The 24,829-nt window shown below is 46.3% G+C and overlaps 1 protein-coding gene across 7 annotated transcripts in view; it reads right to left on the reverse strand.

Annotated features, from left to right (window-relative positions):
* LOC119951352 (tandem C2 domains nuclear protein) overlaps window positions 1-10,265 on the reverse strand; it is a 61,220-nt gene extending 50,955 nt beyond the window's left edge. Inside the window, exons 1-3 of one of the 7 annotated variants that reach the window (XM_038774519.1) lie at window positions 9,812-10,265; window positions 7,460-7,602; window positions 473-528 (exon numbers count right to left, since the gene is read on the reverse strand). The gene's annotated coding sequence lies outside the window, so the exon portion shown is untranslated. Of the gene's footprint in view, window positions 1-455; window positions 529-7,459; window positions 7,603-8,463; window positions 8,614-9,811 lie in introns of those variants that run through there. The other 6 variants (XM_038774500.1, XM_038774529.1, XM_038774490.1 and 3 more) reach the window with 6 other exon arrangements.
* Window positions 10,266-24,829: the final 14,564 nt, after the last annotated feature.

Consider the following 24,829-nt stretch of genomic DNA (forward strand, 5'->3'; position numbering starts at 1 on the left):
GGTTTGCATAGGTGTAATGTTCCTGAAAAGCAAAACCTTTCCTTTTGTTCTTCCCACCTCCATCCCCCCCCCCCCCCCACCCCGCCCTGTCAACCTGTCAATCCACTTGCTCAAAACCCATTACGCCCGCGATTCAACCAAAACATTTCTATGTCCGGTTTCAGGCTCAACGAGGCTGAATCACGGCCTACGTTTCTAACTTTCTCGGGTTCTTATGAAAGGTCACAGACCTAAAACGTTAACTCAATTTCACTCTTCACAGATGCTGCCAAACCTGCCAAGTTTTCCCAGCATTTTCCATATTTTAGTTCCAATTTCCAGCATTTAAAGTACTTTGCTTTTGCACCATCTACCTCCCTAGGTTTAACTATTGCACCGGTGTATCATGTACTTGATGTAACCACATATCGATAAATTCGAGACCGGTTAAATCAATGTATTTAAAAGTACTCAGCTTGGATGGTTTACACACTTCTCTTCAGTCCCTCGCACTGCAGTCTCTTCTTGCTTCCATGTTTTGGTTAAATACTAAAAATTAAAGACATCTAAATCAGTCACTCGGTCAAGTTTTCAGCTCAATCTACAGATACATTTCTACACAAGGTTGCCACAGTAGAAAAATGGCTTAAAACTGGAGAGGCTAAAATGTTGCAGTCTAGAGCTTTCTCCTGAATAATCTCTGGAGAAAAAACATACAAGGACACCCTTTGTCTTCAGTAGGTCACCCCTTGAATTTGACGCCAAAGAGTAAAACTTCCAGTGAACTTTCAACCTGGATATTTTGTGAAAACTTACCCAAATATTTAAATGCATTGAGAGTGCGGATTAAGAGTGATCGAAGTGAGGTGTGCAGTTAAAGGATAGAGAGATGGGGCAGCTTGGGATAATGGCCCAATAGTGAAGCCGGGAGTTGCCAGGTTAGGTAAGTGGTTGAGTCAGGCAGAGAGACGATATGAGGGATCAAAACAAAATCAACAACACAAAAAGATGTGGAAACCCAACATGTCACAATGAATTGAGGGGAAGGATAGGAAGGAGAAAAGTAACACTTACAGGTGAAGAGCTGGCTGGTAAAGGAAGGAAAATAAAAGGGGAATATCAAAAGGAAACATACTAAAGCTATAAATACATGTTAAAAAAAAAGGCTCGTGTGTGTGTGGTCCATACTAAGGCATCAATCATCATTCACTGATAAAGTTTTAATACAAACATATGTAAAATAGTAATCAGTCTCGAGTGGTTTCTATTCACTTTATTGATTCCATGCTCATATAATGGATTGCTGGAGTAATTAGAGCTATAACCTTATCAGGAAACGCAACTGACGTCAAAGCACACAAGCAATGCCACAGCAATTCACAATAGTTATCTGAATCATGAGACGAGATTACAGTTTAGAATTTATTTTTGATTCCATCATGGAATGTTTATTAACTCTTTTTATAGTATCTCTCCTCCTGCTGATGGCAGAGCAGCCAAATATGAGCAGGGCTTTTCGTCTTAATCATTCGCGGGATGTCAGCGTCAGCAATTATTCCTCATTCTTAATTGCCCTTGAGAAGGTGCTGGCCCGTCACCTCCTTGGACCTGTGAGGCTGGTGAGGAAGGTAGCTGTCTGCAGCAGTCTTTTGCTACAACTGAGTGGCTTATTCGACCATTTTAGAGGAAAGTTGTGGAGTCAGTCATATTGCTGTGGGTCTGGAGTCACATACAGGTCAGATCAGCTAATGAAGACAAGTTTCCTTCCTCAAAAGACATTAGTGAACCAGTTGTGATTTTATGACAATTATTGATACTAATTTTATATTCCTGATTCATTTAACCATCTGAATTGAAATTCTGCCAATTGTGTTGGGGGTGGGGGGGGGGGGGGGGGGGGGGGGGGGGGGGGGGGGGGGGCATTAGGGGTTTGAATTTAGGCCTGCCAGATTATTGGTCCAGGCCTCCAGATTAGTAACCAGGCAGCATAATGACTATGTTACTGTACACAGGGGGGGGTTGTTGGTGGTGTAAGGCAAGTGAGAGTCGGCAAAACAAGAAAGATATTCGCTGGAATCAAGTAACATCTTTTATGACCTCAGCAGTTCTCAAAGTATTTTAAAGTCAGTGATGTTCTCTAGGTGGCTGGTCACCAATAAATCTCGACCAGGACATTGGGAGAACTCCTACATTCTTTGAATAGTGTCATGGAACCCTTCCCCAAAGAACACATGAGGCTTTGTTTGAATGCCCCCTAAAACTTGAGTGTATGAATGATGAGGTTGAGAGTAGTTGCGGTACTAGCTTAGTAAATGCCACAGTTTTGAGTTCACACTCCACTGTGGTAAACTGTGAAACTGGAGTCAATAAATCTAGTTACTTGTTGCATGTCTTGTGTCTGTGGCCCCAGCTTTGGCAATTCCCTTCAGATAGCTTATTTCACGTGTCACAATGATTTTTTAAAATTTAGAGTACCCAATTCATTTTTGCTATTAAAGGGGCAATTTAGCATGGTCAATACACCTAACCTGCCCGTCTCTGGGTTGTGGGGGTGAAACCCACGCAGACATGGGGAGAATGTGCAAACTCCACCCAGACAGTGACCCAGAGCCGGGATCGAATCTGAGACTTCGACGTTGTGATGCAGCAACGCTAACCACTGCGCCACTGTGCTGCCTGTGTCACAATGATGAGGTCTTGTGACAGAGTTATATCTACCTACAACTTCACCAGCTAACCAAAAACTTACCAAATACAAGAAGACACTGACCAAGAATGGCTGCCACTAGTCACCTGATACCTAAAATTGTAAATGGACCTCTTCTGAATAGTTACTATACGGATTGCACTGCAGACATGCCCGGATATGTTGTTCATGAGAACCTGGGTGTGTCAAGGTCCACTTAAAAAGATAATTGAAAGAAAGATATTGAAAATGCTTATGCTGGGCTTTAATCAACTTTAATCCTATCAAAATGATAGGGGACTGCTTGTCATCCTGGATACAGAACCAACAGACACCCATGGATGATGTTCGAACCCGGTCTCCTGTTGGTTTTCACTATCTTGAAATGTGTCAAAAGTTTCTAAGGTGAAACATCAAAAGGTGATTACTTATTTTACAACAATGACTACCACAGATGTGCCATTAAATTCCTTTAGAATATACAGCAAGCAAGTATTTAAGAACTGGGTTTGCTGAGCAGAGGCAAAAGAATCTGGAAAAGCTGCTGATGGAGCAGTAAATATTCTTTCTCTCTCTTAAGTAAAGCCCCATCTATATACACAGTCTAAATATGCAGCAGACGGAATAGTGAATGTCCATTGGAAAGAACCTCAGGAGAAACTCAGCTTACAGATTTAAAAAAGAAAATTGTCTCCAGCAAATGCAGTTCCATGAACTTCAAGTCAGCCTTGTGATGTTAAAGGAAGCACTAACTTAAAATGGTTGCAACGTTCAATAATCTGGCCTCAAGGACAAGCGAAGGAGTTAACCGTATATTCCTTAGCTTTTTATTTAGCCTCTAACTTTCCTTACTTCTGATGGCTGTGTGTGTGAGATGTTGCGTTTTTCATTAGTTTTTCCCTCAAGTTTAGTCGCTCATAAACTTGCTCTTCCTTTAAGTCCAGCAAACCTTATGATTGGCTCCTTGTTGCTTCATAGATGGTAAAAATATATTTGGATTTGGAAAAAGGCACCCGTGGAAAAATAAAATTTTTAAAACCGATGTGGTGGCCAAGCATGGATGCTGAATGGAGGGTAGCCAGTTCACTCCTTCTCACCTGGTCATAACATGTAGGAATACCGACTGGGAAATGGGATGACAGCAAGTGTATAGTACAACGAAACCTGTGGAAAAAGGGAAGGGGGCATGACTGAAGGGCAGCTTTCTCATCTCCGCCAAGAGCTCTACGGTCAGGGCCTCCGAGTATCGCCGGTCTACTTCCAGTATGGAGTTGACTAACTGTTGCCTAGCCACCCTCTCTTCCCTATCTCGCCGTGCCTTGTAGGTTATAATTTGACCCCTGATCACAGCCTTCAGCGCCTCCCACGACGTGGAGGGTGAGACCTCCCCATTCTGGTTATTAGTAATATACTCAACTGTGGCCTGTGCTGTTTTCTCGCAGAAAGCCTTGTTGTCGGCCAGGAGGGCCGTGTCCAACCTCCATGGGGGGCGCTGGACACGGACCGCCTCCAACCTCACATCCAGATAATGTGGAGTGTGGTCAGAAATTACGACTGCAGAATATTCCGCTCTTACTAGCCCTGGAAGCACCAATTTTCCCACAACAAAGAAGTCGATTCGTAAGGTCAGCATGGTGGTGCAGAGGTTAGCACTGCTGCCTCACGGCATCGAGGTCCCAGGTTCACTCCCGGCTCTGGGTCACTGTCAGTGTGGAGTTGGCATATTCTCCCCATGTTTGCGTGGGTTTCGCACCCACAACCCAAAGATGTGCAGGGTAGGTGGATTGGCCACGCTAAATTGTCCCTTAATTGGAAAAAATGAATTGGGTACTCTAAATTTAAAAAAACCATCTTCCAGCCCTACTCCATTCCTCGGATTCTGATGCCTTCTTCAATCCCTCTTCTTTGCCTCATCGAAGGTTGTGCCTGCAGTCACCTGGATTTCACACTCTGAAATCTCTCCCTCTAAGCAGCTCCCTCAAACCCTGACCAACTTGATCCTCGTCCTGTCCTAATCCTAATCCCTGTTGCTTTACTGTATCTTCAATCATCCTCACCACTTTTACAGAACCTCAGCATTATTTTCTGCTGCTGATAAAATGTAAGATAAAATAACAGAAAATGCTGGTAATCAGGGACTAACAACAAAATTCCCTCCACCTGAAACATTGACTGTGGGCTAGATTCTACGATTTTGAGGCTATGTCCGGAGCATGTGTCTAGTACTATAACCAAAAGGGCAGCATGGTGGCACAGTGGTTAGCACTGCTACTTCGTGCCGCTGAGGCCCCAGGTTCAATCCCAGCTCTGGGTCACTGTCCGTGTGGAGTTTGCATGTTTTCCCCGTGTTTGCGTGGGTTTCGCCCCCACAACCCAAAGATGTGCAGGGCAGGTGGATTGGCCATGCTAAAATTGCCCCTTAATTGGAAAAAAATGAAATTTATTTTTTAAAAAGAAGTCGATCCGTGAATAGACATTATGTACTTGGGAGAAGAAGGAGAACTCCTTCTCCCCTGGTTGGGTGAATCACCATGGGTCCACCGGCCCCATCTGCTCCATAAATATGTTGAGTTCCTTCAGCATATTTTAAGTCTTTCCCGTTTTGGAGTTTGACTTGTTCGTACGTCGGTCCTGCACACAGTTAAAGTCCTCCCATGATAAGACGGTGTGTATCTGTGTCGGGGATTTCCACCATGGGCGTTTCACAAATTCCGTGTCGTCCCAGTTGGGACACTTTTTAAACACTGTTCCATAAGAGTCTCATTCTGCTGCCTCTTCATCGCTGCCCCTGCTGCCACTTTTCCAGTTCGTTCTCTGTAACGAACGTGTCAGCATCGACAGGCACCATGAAAAAGTGCTCCTTGCCTTGATACATGACCCAGAGCTTGGCTGGATACAGCATTCTCAATCTTACGCCGTTTCTGTACATGGCAGCCTTCACTGTTAAATTCAGCTTGGCGTTTGGTCAGGTCAGCCCCAATGACCTGATAGATCTGAATCTTGTGACCTTCCCAGCTGTAGTTTTCAGACTGCCTGGCCCAATGCAGGATTCTCTCCCATCCGGTCCTGGTACTGGTGCATCTTTGAAATTATCGCCCTCGGCTGTTCCCCGATTTTGGGCTTTGGTCGGAGCAACCATTGCGCTCTGTTGATTTCTGGTGGGTTGAGGAAGCTGCCCTTTCCCACGGATTACCCAGCATTTGGGCCACATAGTCTGTGGGTTCCTACTTTTGATCCCCTCCGGTGGGCCCTCGTAGGTTTTACCGCATCGACCGGTTCTCCTGGTCCTCGACCTTTCCTCTCAGGTTGCCTTGTGTTGTGACCAGCCTTGCCACCTCCCTTTCCTGGGCAACGATCCGGTCACTCTGGTCCGTTGCAGCCCTCTCCAGATGTTTCATTGTTGCCTCCTGGGCCTCCAGTCATTTTTGTGCTTTGTCCAGGGCCACCTGCATGGTCGCCAGAGCTTCGGCCACCGCACCCTTCACCGCAGCTCGTATGTCCGATTTTGTTTCCTCTTAGTGTTCCTTCAATCCCTTGAGAGGAACATCCTCCACCCATCCCCTGGTGAGGGGGGAGCTAGCTTCTCGTGCTGCGGGTCGGACCCTCTCGCTCTGGCGAAGTCGGAGTTCAGTTATTTGCTGTTTGTCCAGGCTTTTTCCACTCTGGTCTCCACTCGTCTTCTGAACTGGCTGTTGTTTGGCATCCGTACCTCCTTTTGTGTTTTGTTAATGGTGTGGGGATGATTTGTGTTGTTTGCAGGCATTTTACAGGCAAAAAGTTCCTATTTTTCAGATTTGTGGGAGGAGAGCCACCTGATGTGCAACTTTTCAGCACATCCCCATCACCGGAAGTCAAGGAATTTTTAATTCAACAAACCCCCAGGATGAATTTAGTACTTGTAAGAATGAGACATCACTGTACCAGATCAGGAATACTATTGAGGAACATAAATCTCATCATTAAAAGAGCCTTTACATATTTAGATAACAGCCTTAACTTTCTGCACCTGTGTCTTAATCTGTTTGAACATCACAAATGAGATAATGAGGCAATTCATGGGGAAGGCGAGGGTGTTTACAAAACTAATGGTACAAATCATCCAGCAATTTGTGTCACTACCTAACTCTTTCTTGCCATAACGTCTTTAAAGAAAATGCCCTACCAATGGAATGTTCATTTAACTCTTCCAAGTCACGGGCAGCACGGTGGCACAGTGGTTAGCATTGCTGCCTACGGCGCTGAGGACCCGGGTTCGAATCCCGGCCCTGGGTCACTGTCCGTGTGGAGTTTGCACGTTCTCCCCGTGTCTGCGTGGGTTTCACCCCCACAACCCAAAGATGTGCAGGTTAGGTGGATTGGCCATGCTAAATTGCCCCTTAATTGGAAAAAATAATTGGCTACTCTAAATTTTAAAAAAACTCTTCCAAGTCCTATACATATTGTAAATGGGTTAAAACCATCACTTAACTAGTAGAGAGAGGGGTTTCAGACAGTCAGGTCAAGCTTTTCTGCATCAGACTCCTGCTTTTGAAGAATATACTGGCAATGCACAAACACGTGCTCCGTTACGTTAGCAACGGTCATAACTTTTACACGCACTGCTAAAGTGATAACATGTTCCCTGACAACAATTAAACCAAAATACTAATCAAAAATGAAACCAGAAAATGCTGGAAATACTATGCAGGTCAGACAGTATCTGTGGGAAGAAAAAGTTAACGTTTCAAGTCCATTGTGTTCTGTTGAAAGGCCATCAGCAGATATGTTAACTCGGTCTCTCTTCACAGATAGTACCTGGCGTGCTGGGTTTTTCCTGTATTTTCTGATTGTGTATGCTCTGTTACCTCCACAGTGCCATCAAGCCACTAGTCCTGTATGGTCACTGGAGAAATTGTTGTATTTGCCTGGCACAAACCCCTTCTTTATTCAGCGATGTACTTTGGGAGAGAAGGAAGGTAGTTCAATTATTATGCAGATTCTCTTGAATTGCACTTTCCTGTTCACCCATAATTAAAACTGCTGTAGTAAATAATAGGATGACATGGCAGCACAGTGGTTATCACTGCTGCCTCATAGCACCAGGTTCAATTCCGGCCTTGGGTGACTGTGCAGACTCTCCCCGTGTCTGCGTGGGTTTCCGCCGGGTGCTCCGGTTTCCTCCCGCAGTCCAAATATGTGTAGGTTAGGTGGACTGGCCATGCTAAAAATTACCCTGCAGTTTCTAAAGATGTGCAGGTTAGATGGGGTTAGGGAGACTGCTCTTTCAGAGGATCGGTGCAGACTCTATGGGCTGAATGGCCTCTTTCTGCAGTAGGGTTTCTATTCTATGGTGCAATATTATTTATCCACACAATCGTCACCGACACACACGCACGCACGCGCGCGCGCACACACACACGCACACACACACCCTGCATCTCTCCCCTCTACTTCACCACTTAATTCTGACCATATCTCCTGGTAAACCTGCTGTTCAGTGCCCAACTTCTCCCTCCATCTTCAGCCCCACCAAGTATTGTGCCATACCCACGTCTGAAAGTAAATGTGCACGCTGGAGAGGCCATGCAAATCTAGAGGGAGTCTCTGCCTTGTCCAACTCGAGAGAATGAAACTTGAACAGTCAAGCCAGTTAACAAAAACAGGGATCTCCATTATAAAAATCCCTCAGCTCTTACATGACAGGAGGCATAGCTGGGCTGCTAATTTAAAAAAAAACCACCAACGCATGTATTAGAAATAAAAACATGTACTGACGACACACTGACAGGACTGGGAGAGAGGCGACAGGGGCAACTTACCAGAGAGGCACTCAATGTATTGACTGGTCCAGGGGTCCATTCACATCAAGAGTGTGTGACAGGAACTCGTTTTCAAACCATCGGCGTGACATGGTTAAAATACTCTCAAAAGGTATACTTTAAGCTGAAGCAACATATCTAGCTGTGTCTGTGTTCCTTTACACTTAACCTACCAGACAGATATACCCACACCCGGGAGTTATGACGGTGGCAATTAACAGGTGGAAGAACTTGTTCCACATCACTCTGCTTAACCCAATACTATATGATAGAGGAATGAGAGGAACAACACCCAATATAATAAAAATAGTTCAATTTAAATAGGAAACTGCAGAGCCCCAGGTGGAAGTTAAAGTTGATGGTCCCCAATGGGCTGACAAGTGGCAAGTAATATTCATACCACACAGGTGCCATGTAATGATCATCTCCAATTAGAGAGAATCAAACCATCGCCCCTTGATATTACCACCATTGAATCCCCTACAATCAACATCCTGGGGATTACCATTAATTAGAAACTGAACAGGATTAGCTTTATTAATACTGCGGCTACAAGAGCAGGTCAGAGGCTAGGAATCCTACAGGAAATAACTCATCTGACTCCTCAAAGCCTGACAATCATCTACAAAGGTACATGTCAACAGTGTGATGGAATGCATCTTGTCTGGATGAGTGCAGCTCCAACAACACTCAAGAAGCTGAAGACCATCCAGGGCAAAGCAGTCCGCTTGATTGGCACCCCTTCCACCACCATCACTCACTCCCTCCACCGCCGATGCACACTGGCAGCAATGTGTACCATCTATAAGATGCACTGCAGGAACTCACCAAAGTTCCATAGACAGCACCTTCCAAACCCACGACCACTACCATCTAGACGGACAAGAGCAGCAGATACCTGGGAACCCCACCAACTGGAGGTTCCGCTCCAAGTCACTCGCCATCCTGAATTGGAAATATATCCCCGTTCCTTCAATGTCACGGAGTCAAAATCCTGGAACTCCTCCATAACAGCACAGTCGGTGTACCTACAGCTACACCAGGCACGTAGCGGTTCAAGAAAGCAACTCACCAACCACTTTCGCAAGGGCAATTCGGGATGGGGCAATAAATACTGGACAAGCCAGCTAAACCCACATCCCAGAAAAATGTTTTTTTTTAAATGTACCTTTTTAATCTTCAGATGACCCATCCCCTCTCTGGCAAAAATAAATTAGTTCATTCTGCAGCATATTTTAGAAGGCTGGCTCACAAACACCAAATTCCGGTGGTTACAAAGCTCTAAGAAACACATTAGTCCGAGAGAGAGCGAGAGAGGTGTGTGGGGTCCACACTTGAAGTGACCTACCTGTGATCACACCAGGGTTGTATCAAGGAGTTCAGTCCCTTGTGCTCAGTGTTGGAGGTTTCAGAAGAAGTCGAAGTGGGTCAGCTCCGCACACATCTGGCTGGCACAGTTAGTGGCACAAGTGTAGGACATCTGGAGGCAAGTCGGTAAACTCTGCTGACATCTCGGAATGCAATCACTAAAGACCAAAAAATCGCAAGATTTTTGGAAGTAGGAAGTTAAAATCGGGCTTGATTTTTTTTAAAGCGAAGCACCAACTTCCTTAGATCAACCTCAGTCCCCAGTGAAAGTTCAGATTTACAAGTGGGCTGTACGAAGTTAGGAGGAAAACTTTTCTCCAGGTCGGTTGTTCACTGCGGCCACCCCCTTTGTCCCCGTCCCGAACACTAACCCCATTTCCTCCTCTCCCAACCTCAGCAACCTCCACTCAATTCTCCCATCCTCATTTCACCTACTGCAATATAAAATGTGTCCGCCGGGTCCTAGATAATGTCGCAATGCACAATCACTGCTCTGTTAACCCTTCCGGTGCCGCTGGCACTTTGGCAGCCCCATAGAAGAGCAATAATCGATCATAGCTGCAGGCTTTCCAATATCGTGTGGATAACAACCCATCCTGTGGATAGATTCCCATTTGAAACAATAGGAAACAAACACAGGACCTGCCTTTCAAATTGCCCAACAATTTGACCTTGCCATTGTAAATTTTAAATATGTTTTCATGAAACCAGGTCCAAATTACCATGAATCCTGAATTCAGCTGGAATTGTACAAACAGCTTTTCATTAAGATTTGGGAGAGGTTAAAATAAATAGCTGTTTTGGGGCCACACTGGGGGGGGGGGGGGCGGTGGGCACGGTTAGCACTGTTGCTTCACTGCCCCAGGGACTCGGGTTTGATTCCAGGTCTGTCTGTGCGGAATCTGCACGTCCACCCCGTGTCCTTTTGCTCCGGGTGTTCCGGTTCCTTCCACAAGTCCCAAAAGACGTGCTTGTTCGATGAATTGGACATTCTGAATTTTCCCTCCGTGTACCCTAACAGACGCCAGAGTGTGGCGACTAGGGGCTTTTCACAGTAACTTCATCCAGTGTTAATGTAAGCCTACTTGTGACAATAATAAAGATTATTATTATTACAGTTGAGGTAGATCAGCCAAAGGGGGACCACGACCACAGAGGGAGGGGAGACAAGTACTCTTGCTTTTTCTCTTTTGTCATTTTATTTTTTCTTGGTTGCTTTTATTTTGCACTATGCGCATTAGGCAACTTGTAATTGAACTCACAAACTGAAATGTGGAACATAAAATGTGAACATCAATAAAACCATTTTTCAAAAAATAAATCACAGCCGTTTTCAATTTCTCTTGCTAAACATTTAATTGTTGCATATTAAAAATGTTGTCGAATTGATTAAATGAGTCATTCCTTTTTTTCGCAAAAATATATTTTATTCATAAAATATCTAAAAGACCATGGGCGGGATTCTCCGGTTGCCGACGCTATAATCGCATTCGGCCTTCGGCCGGAGAATTCATGTTCATGACCACATCGGGGACGGCGCTGCCTTCATGGTGCTCTGCAGTAGCGTACTCGGAGTGTGCCGCGTGCCGTATCGACAGCCTGAGGCCTGAGGCCCATCCCCGATGCTCCGCCCCTGAACAGCCGAGTTCCCGATGGTGTCGGTCACGTGTGGTCTCATCCGTTGGGAACTCGGCTTAGCGCCTGCGGACTCAGACCAGCGCCACCACAGCCAGGGGAGGGCCAATTCGCATGCAGGGGGGACTTTGCTAGGGGCTGGGGGCGCTGTTGGGGGGTGGTCCGGGGGGCACGAGCCGCCAAAGTGGGGACACTATTTCGCAGGTCGGGCCCGCGAGCGGCCGGCGCCATGTTGCACGGCACAGCCGCTGAAGGCGGCCGCCGTGCACATGCGCAGCCATGGATCTGGCAATTCTCCGAGCCGTATCGGCAGCTAGAGCGAGTGCTCTACGCTGCCTTGATGCTAGCCCACAGCCAAACGGAGGATCGGTGGCCGTTTTACACCATTTTTCCCGTCGCAAAACGTTCCCACGCTGGCATGCAGACATAGCCTCAAAATCAGAGAATCCAGCCTCATTTCTGAACATCTCAAAATGATCCTTACCGAAAGTGCAAATGTTGTTCAGATTTTCTGCAAAGACCATGCTACACCCTGAACTGCTTCAATGCAGTTGTGATCAATGCAATGTTTCTTGTTAACATTCAACGCGAGTCACACAACCCAGCCTCTCTGGCCTCAAAAGTTTAATAATTTCAGCTATTTTAGAAGCCAATTGGGGCAGCACGGTGGCCTAGTGGTTAGCACAACCGCCTCACGGCGCTGAGGTCCCAGGTTCAAACCCGGCTCTGGGTCACTGTCCGTGTGGAGTTTGCACATTCTCCCCGTGTCTGCGTGGGTTTCGCCCCCACAACCCAAAAATGTGCAGAGTAGGTGGATTGACCACGCTAAATTGCCCCTTATTTAGAAAAAAATAATTGGGTAATCTAAATTTATTTTTATTTTTTTTAATTTAGAAGCCAATTGGTCATTTAACCTATTTGCTATGTAACCTCGCTGAGCACAAATTTGCTGTTTTGTTTATCCAATACACAGGAATGCATTTCAAAAGTGGAATGCACTTCACAAGTAATTCATTAATCGGCCCTAAGCAATGGTTAAGGGCCATCATAGTCCATTTTTAACGCCTTCAGAAAGGCAGGTAAATTTTGGGCAAGGGCAGAAAAGTTGTTATTTTGAACCTCGTCAAAACTCAAGAAAGCCAGGGACTTTAAAAAATGTCCAGTCAAGCTAAATGACAAAACACAGCTATTTACAGAGTTCATAGATACAACTTTTAATGTTTATAACTGTCGCACTATCCACATATCTGCAATGGTGGTGAGATATTACAAATGTTCGGAGATTGTGCACTGGAGAAAACATTTGCAACCTCGTGTTCAGTTTAAAACATTATAAGTGTCGAAGTCAACGTTTAATTGTTTCTTCAGGGATTATGAGTAAACTCTAACTCTATAATCAGATGGGCATAGAAAATATTATTTCTGTGGTATAAAGAGCTACACAGAATGGACAGAACAGAAATAGACCATTCAGTCCGACAGATGTGTTAAGCTCCACATAATCCTCCTCCCATTATTTCCAAGTTCTCCTTCATCTATCTTATCTATCTTCCCCGTTAGTACATTTATGCTATTCACCTCAACTGGTCCATGTGTCAGTGAGTTTACATTCTCATCGCCCTCTGAGTAATTAGGCTTCTCCTGAATTCCTCATTTGATTCATACCGATTATGTTCCTGAGTTTTGGATTCCCCCCACAAATGGAAACTTTTTTTCTATGTCTACCCCATTGAATCCCTGAATAATTTTTAAGACCTCTATCAGGTTCCTGCTCTACTTTCCCTTTCAGAGAGGAAAGAGTCCCAATGTGTTCAGAATGCTGCCTTAATTCAAGATCATACAAAAAGGATTTATGTTCCACGGATCAGTACCTAAAATTCAGAAGCCTTAAAAACCAAATCCAAATTTCTATTTATTTTCCTGCAGAATATTAGTGACTTCAGCATTTCATTTGCACTGGGCATGGGGGCAATCCATTATGCAAACGTGGAACAATGGGGGTTGGGGGAGGGTTGTTCTCAAATTTTGGCAAATTTTTCTGAATGATTCCATTCAAGTTAAAGGACTTTGAAATGGTCAGCTGTGAAACTAACAGCACTTAACTCTGTTTGAAGTGGTTCAGGAGCTATCAATCAGAGCTTGATGTTTATGAACATTGGCTAGTTTCACAGCTGACCACTTCAAAGTTACTCAACTGTGAAAAGAGATAAATGGAGCAATGCTGGCCGCATTGAGTTTGTGGAAGTTGTCAATCACAGCCCAGTAAAATCAATATCAAAGAGAAATAGCTTGCAGATTAAAGATTTGAGGCCGTTTAAACCTGATTTTTCCTTGCCAGGAATTGACAGGTGCTGCCTCCTGTGTCTGAGTCAGCAGGTCTATTGCCCAGGTGAGTATTAAAGCAGTGATTGTTTTCTCTGTCTCTCTCTGGACTGCTCTCTAGCTTCCAGCCAGGTGTCTCTTTTCTGGGGTCATCCTGCCAGGAGTCTCTCTTTTCTGGGGGGAGGGGGGGTGGGGGGTCTGTGGGGTTGTTTCTTTATTTAGGGGATCTCTGTGGGGGGTCTTGTTGCTCTGTTTATCTGGCTCTAAATATGGTTGCCTTCCTTAATCCTAATTATGTTTGCTCTAGAGTCACCAGGTATCTTTCGATACCACCACAAGGTTCAAACCCGAATACTGATCAAAGTACAAATGCACCAGTTAGTTAGTGCAAAGTCAATACTATTTATTAACACACACAGTAATATCTACTCATGCACAAAATACCATAAACTAAACTATCTCTGACGCTAACGCCTATACTTAACTTCGGGAGCCCACTCAGTTAGAGGAACAATGGTCGTTGTTCAGATCTGAGGTTGTTGGCTTCGAAGAGGTACAGGAGAACAGCTAAGGTCGTCCGTCTGATGGCGAGCGTTGACCTTGGACTTACCTGCTTCTGGTGCAGCTGGTGGACGGGTCTCTCCGCTTCGAGAGCCGAGTCCAAGAGAGCGATTCTCTCTCGGTGGCTTCTTATACCCAAAGGGGCTTGGCGCGCTTTTGGGCGGGCCTTGGACTTGGTCCCAATTAATTGGACCACATCTTGATCATCGGTATCAATCTCGACCAATAAAGGGGTGAGTGCCCTGATGGCTGGGCATGTCTTAGGTGGCCATTGGCCTTGCTTTGTTTGTGTCTTGCTGGCGCCGGGGTGTCTGCCTTAGCATCAGTTACTTGAATGTTATTCCTTTGTTCCCAGAGATGGGCCATCAGTAGGCTAATTGACCTACAGTTTCAGTCTCGTCTGGGAGTTGCCTTCTCAATACACATCCAGGCTCTGTGCCTGCCTGTTTTCTTAGCACTGTCCATGTTTCCCTGTAGTCTTTGGTGGGGGACAGTGGGGGGGGGGGGGTCTATTGTGGGTGGGGTGGGCAGGTCTTGCATTGTGGGGGGAGAATGGACCTCTTATGGACTTTGTGGGCAACTCCCTTAAAGAATTATCTCCTTGGCCCGCTACAAGGTCCAGTGCATCAAATACACACTTGTCAGGACCAGCACCAATTCTCGCCCACGTGATTCTCAGCCCAGTGGACTGGAGAATCTGGTCCCTAGCCCATTAGTAGGATGCGAGTACGTCTTACTGGCCCATTTGCATCCTGCCACTGGTGCGGGATGCAAACCTTGATCCTGACACTTGCAGGGGGCCGGAGCATCGGAAACAGATCACGGGCTGGATTCTCCGTTTCAGCGGCTAAGTGTCGGCTGAAACGGAGAATTTGTGGTAGGTTCATGACCACAAAATCGGCGCTGAACACTCATTGATTCTGGGACCGTTGAGGGGTAGCAGCGGTGCCAGGTGAAACTCCTGGTTCCCGTGCCAAAAGCAGCCGGAAAATGGGCAGATCCCTGGCTGCGGTCGCGCCGTGTAACATGGCACCGGCCGTGCGCGGACACGACACGACAAATACAACCCCACAGACCAACCCTTGGCCACCCGCCACCCATCCCCCCAGCCCTCGCGGATCCCCCCCCCCCCCCCAACCAGCAGCGCATACCCCCCTGGATGCAGTCCACAGCCACCACGCAGGGTTCCCAACCACACAGACCATAGATCAACCGCGCGGTCGGGAACTCGGCCCATCGGGTGTGGAGCATCGGGGGAGGGCCTTCCGATGACGCGCCAACAGCGTTTCAACAGCATGCGGTGTGCGACGCAATAACGCCATTTCAGAGGGGGCTGGGACTCAAACCGGCGTCGGAAGGGATTCTCAGCCCAATCGCCGATTACAATCTCGTTGTCGGGGATCGGAGAATCCCGCCCCTCATTTCTTTCCCGATGTTGGATTCTCCACTGCATCGGGAACTGCACAACCGGTCTTGCGTGGCGGAGGATCCAGCCCCAGATGAGAGAGAATACTACTGTCAGAGGGAACAATAATGGTGCAGTCTAAAAGCCAGTCAGATGACAGCAGCCACCTTTACTGTCAAGTCTAAAAAAGGCTGCGCAAGCTGCCAAAGTCGGACAGTCTGAGCAAGTCTGCAAATAGACAAGTAACATCATCTCTCTCCCTGCTTCTCTCAAGTTCAGCACCCTATCGCTGTTACACTACACAGATAGAGACATTTAATCAAAAGGAACTCCATCTGCTTATATCAGACTGGGGACAGCAGACTGAGAAGTTTGATGGACTATTCAAACACCCAAGTTCAGCATTTCCGGGGGGGGGGGGGGGGGGGGGAGAGAGAGAGAGAGAGAGAGAGAGAGAGAGAGAGAGAGAGAGAGAGAGAAAGGTTACAGGACCATCAGTTTAAAAAAAACTGCTTCAGCCATGAACAACAGTGAAAGAATCATAGACAATGAACTCTTTATTTTTTGTCTTTTATTATCAAATCTTACCTTGGCCAAAAGTTAAGTTCTTCTACTGTACAGCTTTTGATTTTGCATGCTTGTGTGCGTTGCAAAGTATACACATGTTGGAGGTTGTTGATTAAGAGAACTGTTTGAAACAGAGTAAGCTAACAGAGTAAGAGAGCATGGTACAATGCCAGTTCGGGATTGTTCAGGAAAAGACCAGCACAGACACTTTTGGAGCAAATGGCTCCATTCTGAGCTGCAAACGCTGCTGGCTTTCCAGTCACGACCCATCACATAGTCTGAAAATGGGTAAACTATTCAATAGTTAATTAACAAAGTCAGCATGTGCCTCAAAACAATAAATCTGATGCCAAAAACCTGGCTAAAACCTTTCATTCTTGTAACTCAGTCAAACCTCATTACGTTGAGATGAAATCTAATGACCTTTGTCCCTGTTTTAATCCCTGTGCGAGTCAATATTGTAACTAGCTTCAGAGATAAACTGGGCCAAATTTTAAACCAAAAGATTAGGGTGGGTTTGGGTCAACTGAATGAGGAGTAAGGGGGGAGGGGAAGTTAAAGCCAGAAAAAAAACTGTGGCACAACCCAAGCGTGCATCCAACCCACCCGTTGTTTTTTAAAAAATAAATTTAGAATACCCAATTATTTTTCCAATTAAGGGGCGTGACCAATCCACCTAACCTGCACATCTTTGGGTTGTGGGGGTGTAACCCACGCAAACACGGGGAGAATGTGCAAACTCCACACGGACAGTGAACCCACCCATTGTTGGCTAGAACTGTAGTCAGGAGGTTGGTTGGTGACTAAGAAATCGCTCAGAGGAGGGTTGCAAATTTAATATGATAATGAGGTTGTGAACGTTGCTCATTTTGTCGGAGCAGGTTTTTACACCTGGCCTGACTTCGCTCCAATGCTTTGCATTTGCAGGTTTGTTTTCTCTGGTTCTCCAACTGGCTTTTTACTGTGTTTCAGCATTTTCCACAGAAACAGAATTACATTGAATTCACAACACAGAAACAGTCCATTCCACCCAACACCTCTATACCCCGGTTTCTGCTCCATAAGCACAAATAAGATGGGCACAATATAAAAATCAGGAATCCACGACAGATAAGAGAAGTCGTTTTCATTCACAGAAAACCAACAGTGCAGAAGGAGGCCATTTTGCCCATCGAGTCTGCACCCACCGACCCTCCGAAAGAGCACCCCATCCAGGCGCACACCACTGCTCTCCGGAACACCATGACACTAAGGGGCAATTGATCATGGCCATCAACCTAGCCTGCACATCTTTGGACTGAGGGAGCACCCGGAGGAAACCCACGCAGATACAGGGAGAATGTGCAAACTTCACACAGTCACCCAAGGCTGGAATTGAACCTGGACCCTGGCGCTCTGAGGCAGCAGTGCTAACCACTGTGCCACCATTGGACCGAAGGGTTAAGGAATGAATGAGGGAGCAGGTTCACTGAAGTGAATAGCATGGATAATGAAATCCAAGACCATGGATTTGGGTACGGTTTCACTGATTGGTAAGAAGGCATTAGGTGGGATTGATTTATATAAAGGGACGAGATCGCTGGCCCTGATAAAAAAAATCCCATTCAGAAAAATTCAGTTGTTCCAACAACAGTTGAAACAAACAGGGAAAGGCACAAATTCCAACATTGCAGCAGAGCCCTCTTAATATTGCCCCATTCTGTCAATATCAACTTGGCCCGCACTCTCAATAGCCTTTGGCACATATCCAGGGTAGACCTCAGCAAAAGAGACAACAAAACAAAACAGAACAAAAAGGAAAGGCTACACTCTGCAATTTGAGAATCGATAATATACCCTCGGTGTCTGGGTTCCTTAGTCCCACTCGTGCGGATACCACAGAAGCTCCAAATTCGGAAATCGGTACGTGCTGTGCGTCTGAACTTTCTGATGTGGCCCATGTAACATCCAATACTGGGAAGGGCATCAGTGTTGGGCATGCTGAGCAAGCTCTTGAGGCTGATACGGTTTTGGAAGTTGGACAGCTCAGGATGATTGCACGCCTGTCCTGTGCTAATCACTCTCAGCGAAACATGCGTTCAGCTGCGCCAGGAAACCCCCATTTGGACTATTTTAAGGGCCAGCGATTGAACATTAGTTGAGGTGCTTTTGACTTATTAGTCCAGTTGGCACATTTGTGGAACTGGGATGGAATATTTTTGGAGGTGTTGTGGTGAGTTGCTGCATATGGTGGGATGCTACTGGATCTTCACAGGCAGGAAAGAGGCTTTACTAAGATGTCCACTCACATCCTGGATGTGGCTATGGGGGCTGCAGTTTCCCTGCCTCTGCATCTGCAACGTGACAGGTAGATGGAGGCGAGCCTGTACAGAGGGGATCGCGGCAGAAGGCCATGTCCAACACAAGATTTCAGGGAGCACTTCTACTACTGCCTTCTCAGCCAGGAACAATACCCGAGGCACCTCAGATTCAACAAGTAAGTGGGCACAGAACTGTGCCATTTCATCAGGACTTATAGCCTCTCAGCAGGGTGAGAATGGCTAATAGGTAATTTTAGAAAAATGAGAGGGGATCTCACAGAAACATATAAAATCCTGATGGGACTGGACAGGCTAGATGCGGAAAGAATGTTCCCGATGTTGGGGACGTCCAGACCTAGGGGTCACAGCCTAAGAATAAGGGGTTATCCATTCAGGACTGGGAAGAGGAAGAACTTCTTCTCTCAGAAAGTTGTGGACTTGTGGAATTCTCTCCCACAGAAAGTTGTTTGGCCAGTTAGTTGGATATATTCAAGAGGGAGCTGGACATGACCTTTGCGGCTAAAGGGATCAAGGGGTATGGAGAGAAAGCGGGAGTGGGATACCGAATTTGCATGATCAGCCATGATCATATTGACTGGTGGTGCAGGTTCAAAGGGCCGAATGGCCTACTCTTGCAAATATTTTCTATGTTTCTATGTTTTTTTATCAAGGTCACCATCAGTCTCAACTTGCAAACAATCCTACAGGCAGGAGTGGGCAACATAATAAACTTATCCCCATGTTCCATCCTTCTCTACATCCTGGAGATGACAGAGGCACTGTACAGGGGGGGAGAGGCGAGTTCATTTATTTCTCTTTAACCAGAGAGCGGGTGCGTGAGCAGGTTTCCCATTGGTGCAGGGAGCTATCGACTGCACACACATGGCTTTCCATGTTAAAGAGGAGAAGTACAGGCACTGCAACGTTCCACTCCACTAGTGTGCAGTTGTTGTGCAACCATGTCCAGACCATCATGTCAACCAATGACTGTTATCCTGGCAGCAGGCATGATTCCTTCATTCTGAGGCAGTCTCCAGTTCCCATCACCTTTGGCCATCACCAAGGACTAGAAACTGGCTCCTTGGAAACAAATAACCCTTACCGTATATGTGGCTGATGAACCCTTCCCATTAACCCACCTGTGGTGAATGAGATTCACACGGTATTATAATCTGTATATACATGTATCAATATTGTAAGTGCAGTTGCACTACCTGACCACCAGGGGGAGTAGCTCTGGGAGTACTCGAGAGTTTGTACTGGGCTCCCCCCTTGGCTCCGCCCAGGACTCCTCCCCCTGGAGCTGCTGTATAAAGATCCGTGCCACAGGGTCAGCCAGCCAGTTCACCGAAGGTTCAGCGGCCAACAGGCTGGCTCTGTTGTAAGTATATTAAAACCGCTATTCTAATCCTACAAGCACGTGTCCGTAGAATTGTTGGTTCCAACACCACCACAAAAGGACAATGGAAACACAATGACACCCATGGTGCCACGGTGCAGACTATTCAAAACTTTTAGATATATCATTCTCTTAAGAGAAGTTAGATTGTTAGCAGATAACAAAGGACTGTTAACAGTTTTATATTTTTAACAGATAACTGAGGACTGTTAATGAATTTATATTTCTAACTCTACAATTCTGTATGTATCAATTGAGAGTATTTATAATAAAATTACTTTATTAAAAATTAAACTGTGTAGACTTACTCTCAAAGTTTAAAATCCTAGACACTCATTTAGGAAATCTTAAATGACGAGGACCTACGACCGACAGAGGTAACGATTTAATTATGAGTGACGCATCTGAATTTTCCCCATGCGAAAGTAACTGAAATCCTGTTTAACTGTTTGAGACCCGGAAAGGCATCTTCCCATCGTGAGAGCTATTCTGGAGAGAAAAAGTGGCTTAACCTAAATCATAGGTTAGTAAGAAAGTATTATCAGGTCCGGAATTACCTAAATCCGTCACACCCTGATATAAAATTCACTTACCGTAACATTTTTATCTAATAAACATAAACTAAAGAGAACTAATCACCCTTGTGCTTCCCCTTAGTGCCTGTCTTGGGTTGTCTTTGCCTGGCTGACGCAGTGGATGCAGCATGGCTGACTCACTTTCACTGGTGAGAGTGCAGGTGGCTTCGCAGGTCACCCTTGAACAGCTCTGTGCCTTGGGATCCAGTTCTGGAATGTCCCATCTTGGCATAGGCAGAAGGTGCGCGGGCTGGCAAGCAAGTACATGGTGGCAGAACACAATGCTGACATCCTGAGCTGTTTCACGGAGCCACTGGCACTGTCCAGCGGCAGTGCCTCGGCAGGCTGGGTATTCTGCCCAGATGACAGATTGATGCACTGCTGTGGGCACCTGCATCCCTCTTTGAACATTGAGATGTGCTGCCATGGTGGCAGCGGCCTGAACCTGTGTGGCAGCAGGCATGGATCTTGTGGTCTCCACTTGAGCTTCCAGTGCAGCACTGAGATGTTGGGTAGTTTCCGCAGTGGACTTTGCGACAGTGACCACCAAGTGCTTCAGCACAACTGGGTCAAAAGCTGACTACAGCATTGGAAAGAATAGGCTCCAAGCTCAATGCAATGCTCGCTGCCACTTTGGTGCAATACTCTTACTTCTTCTTTGGTGATTACTCACTCACAAGTATAATTGTCCACCTACGAAACTCTATGTCACTGGTGATGGGTCCTGAGGGTTCTTGCATGGCTAATGAGCCTGATCATAAAGCCACAGCTCCGGCTGCACACTCAGCAGGCGTTTCTGAGAGACAGGATTGGCCCTTGGCTCCAGATCCCTGGCATTCCTTTCTCACGCTCCTTTTCAGGACCTCTTCTTGCCATCAGGTGGTTCTCGAAGAATTGTGTCCCTTTAATCAGGAGATTCCTCCTGTTCTGAGAAAGGGTATCCTAGGTGTCGATGTCTATGTTGCATTTCTTAAGGTAAACCTTCAGGCTGTCTTTGAATCGCTTCCTTTGTCCTCCTGTTGTTTGACAGCCTTCCTTGAGGTGGACGAAGAAGGTTTCTTTTGACAGGCATCCTAAGCACATGGTAAGCCCAACGAAGTTGGTTTCAGATGATTATGGCCTCGATGCTGGTGCTCTTGGCTCATTCAATGACGTAGATGTTAGTATGCCTATCCTACCTGTTGATGATGAAAATCCATCTCAAGCAGCATTGAAGCTACCTCTCCAGGGCCTTGAGGTGGTGTCTGTACGTAGTCCAGGTTTCTGAGTCACAAAGAAGAGTTGGGAGGATGACTGCCCTGTGCATGAGGATCTTGGTGTCAACATGGATGTCATGGTCTTCGAAGACTCCCATCCTTGGGCGTCCGTAGGCAGTCCTCGTGGGTTGGATATGATGTTGGGTCTGTGCATCAATGACAGCATTAGATGACAGGTGGCTCCTCAGGTAAGGCAAATGTTCCACAGTTGGGAGAGTTTCTCTGTTGATTTTGATGGAGGGAGAAAGCGCATCTCGCTCTAAGCGGGTTGATCAAGGACTTGAGGGTGAGGCTGTGGTCGCTTGAGACACTGAGGTTTCCAGTAACAAAGGAGGTTTATTAACAGTTGACAACAGCAACTATTTGCAGCCACAGGACAACACTGGTTATGTCTAAACTCTCCAGCTCAGGGGTCAACACTGCCCGGGCCCCTGCTCCCAGGGCCCCACTCTTTATCTCTATTGGATGGGATTTGTGCGCTCTTGCACAATTGGTCCTGAGCTGGTCACGTGGGCCGCAATTCCGCTCCCTTAAAGGGGCCATGCCACCACATCCCTCCCCCCTAAAGTCCCTCATTACTTTTTCCAAAGTAAGTTATATACAAGTGCTGTAAACAAGGCCAAGAGACATAAGAGAAAAGAGTTCATCACGGAGTCAGTCTGACCAGGGACCTTTGAATCCTCATAAGTTCATAAGATAAAGGAGCAGAATTAAGCCATTTGATCAAGTCTGGTCTGCCATTTAATCATGGCTGATCTCATCCTGGCCTTTACTCCATTGTCCTGCACGTTCTCCATAACCCTTCAACCCATTATCAATTAAAAATCTGTCCATCTCCTCCTTAAATTTACCCACTGTCCCACCATCCGCCCCACCCTTGGGTAGCGAATTCCACAAATTCACAACTCTTTGGGAGAAGTAGTTTCTCCTCAATTCCATTTTAAATTTGCTACCTCTTATTCTAAGACAATGACCTCTCGTTCTGCAATTCCCCAGAAGAGGAAGCATCCTCTCCACGTCTACTTTAACCATACTTTTTAGCATCTTGAATACCTCAATTTGATCTCCCTTCATTCTTCTGAACACTATAGATTACAGGCCTAAACTATTCAATCTCTCTTCATATACCAAACCCCTGGAATCAACCCAGTGATCCTCCTCTGAACTGCCTCCAATGCCACTACATCGTTCCTCAAATAAGGGGAGCAAAACTGTGCACAGTACTCCAGGTGTGGTCTCACCAATACAGTTGCAACAACACTTCCTTACCTTTATACTCTATTCCTTTAGCTATAAATACCAACAATCCATTTGCTTCCTTTACTCATAAATGGCTCTTAAATGCCCTCTGAAATGGTGTAACAAGCCATTCTGTCAATAAGGGATGGACAATAAATGCTGGCCAACCAGCCTGTCCAGCCATGAACAAGTGAAAAAGATTGTGGAGCCAGTCATAGTCCAAATTTCTGTCATGGACCACTTCAGACCCAAGCTGGCTCCACTGCCTTCAAGGTAGTCTTGTTATCTGCAGAGGATGATGTTTCTGGTGACTCCGCCTCTTCTGTAGGGCAGCTCGCCAGCTCCCGCTTTGGACTGCTGGCGGGTTTGCGGCACTCGGTGAATCCATCTGTTCTGGAATGGTGATTACCGTCCCCCGGCTCCTGACATGGTCGACATGCTTCTGCACAGTCCTGCCGTTGATATTTACCATGTACAATATGGGTCCATATTGGGACATGATACAACCGGTTAACCAGAGTGGGCCCATTGTGAAATGTTGAACTCGAACCAGGTCACTCACCTGGGATGATCTGCCACCCTTTTGTGAAGTATTTTGATTTTTCTGGGAAGCCTGACGTGCCTCCACCCTTCCCACCAAATTTGGAAATATCAAGTCCAAACTTCTGAAGCAACGGCCCATAAGCAATTCAACCGATGTGACCCCGTGGTGGCATGTTGGGGGTTGTGTTGTAGGACATGTAGGAGGCAGTGAATGTTGATGAACTTCTGGATAGACACATGAACAGACGGGGTATAGAAGGATATTGGCGGTTGATCTAGATAGGACACGTGATCAGCGCAGGCTGGACGGCTGAAGGGCCTGTTCCTGTGCTGTAGTGTTCTTTGTTCTTTGTTCTCTGGACAGCCAGCCTTTGACAGGGTCTTCCATTGCGCTGAGTGCATGATTGACTGTCAAAAGACTTAATCAGATCGATGAAGGACATGTAGACTGCTGATGTTGTTCCTGGCATGTCTCTTGAAGTTGTCATGCAGTGAAAGCCATGTCTGCTGTTCCACGGTTTGTTCGGATGCCAGACTATCTTTCCGGAAGAATTTCTTCAGAGACTGGGAGAAGGCGGTTCACAAGGATTAGGGTGATGACCTTCCCAGCGATGGAGAGGGGTGAGATACCTCCACAGTCCCTTTTGATTCCTTCCTTGAAGATGGTGGCGATGACGGCACTCCTGAGGTTGGCAGGAATTTCTTGGCTATCCCAGATTTTCAGGAACAGCTGATGGAGATGATGGGTGATCTCTCTTCCTGCAAGTTTGAAAATCTCCACTGAAATCCCATCCATACCTGCAGCATTTCCATTCGTCATGATTCTAATGGCGGCTTCTACTTCATCCATGCTTGGTGGGGGTGCAAGTTCACCATTGATGAGTTAGGGGAATTCCTGAAATACGACTTCATCTATGATTGTATCATAGTTGAGAGGTTCTTTGAAAGTTTTTCCATCACTGGCTCTCAAAAAGGGTTCCGTCCTTACTCTGCATCGGTTTGAGGCCTGGGGTATTGGATCCATATATTGCCTTGGTGGCACTGAGGACGCCCTGGGTGTCATGTTTGTCAGTGAGGAATTGCAGCTCCTTAGCTTTCTCAGTCCACCATTGTTTTTTGATTTTCCTAGTACTTCTCTGTACCTCCACCTTGGCCAATCGATGAGCTCTCCTCTTTGCCTTCCTGGTTTGGTCATT

The sequence above is a fragment of the Scyliorhinus canicula genome, chromosome 2 (genome assembly GCF_902713615.1).
Source record: "Scyliorhinus canicula chromosome 2, sScyCan1.1, whole genome shotgun sequence".
Classification (NCBI taxonomy): domain Eukaryota; kingdom Metazoa; phylum Chordata; class Chondrichthyes; order Carcharhiniformes; family Scyliorhinidae; genus Scyliorhinus; species Scyliorhinus canicula.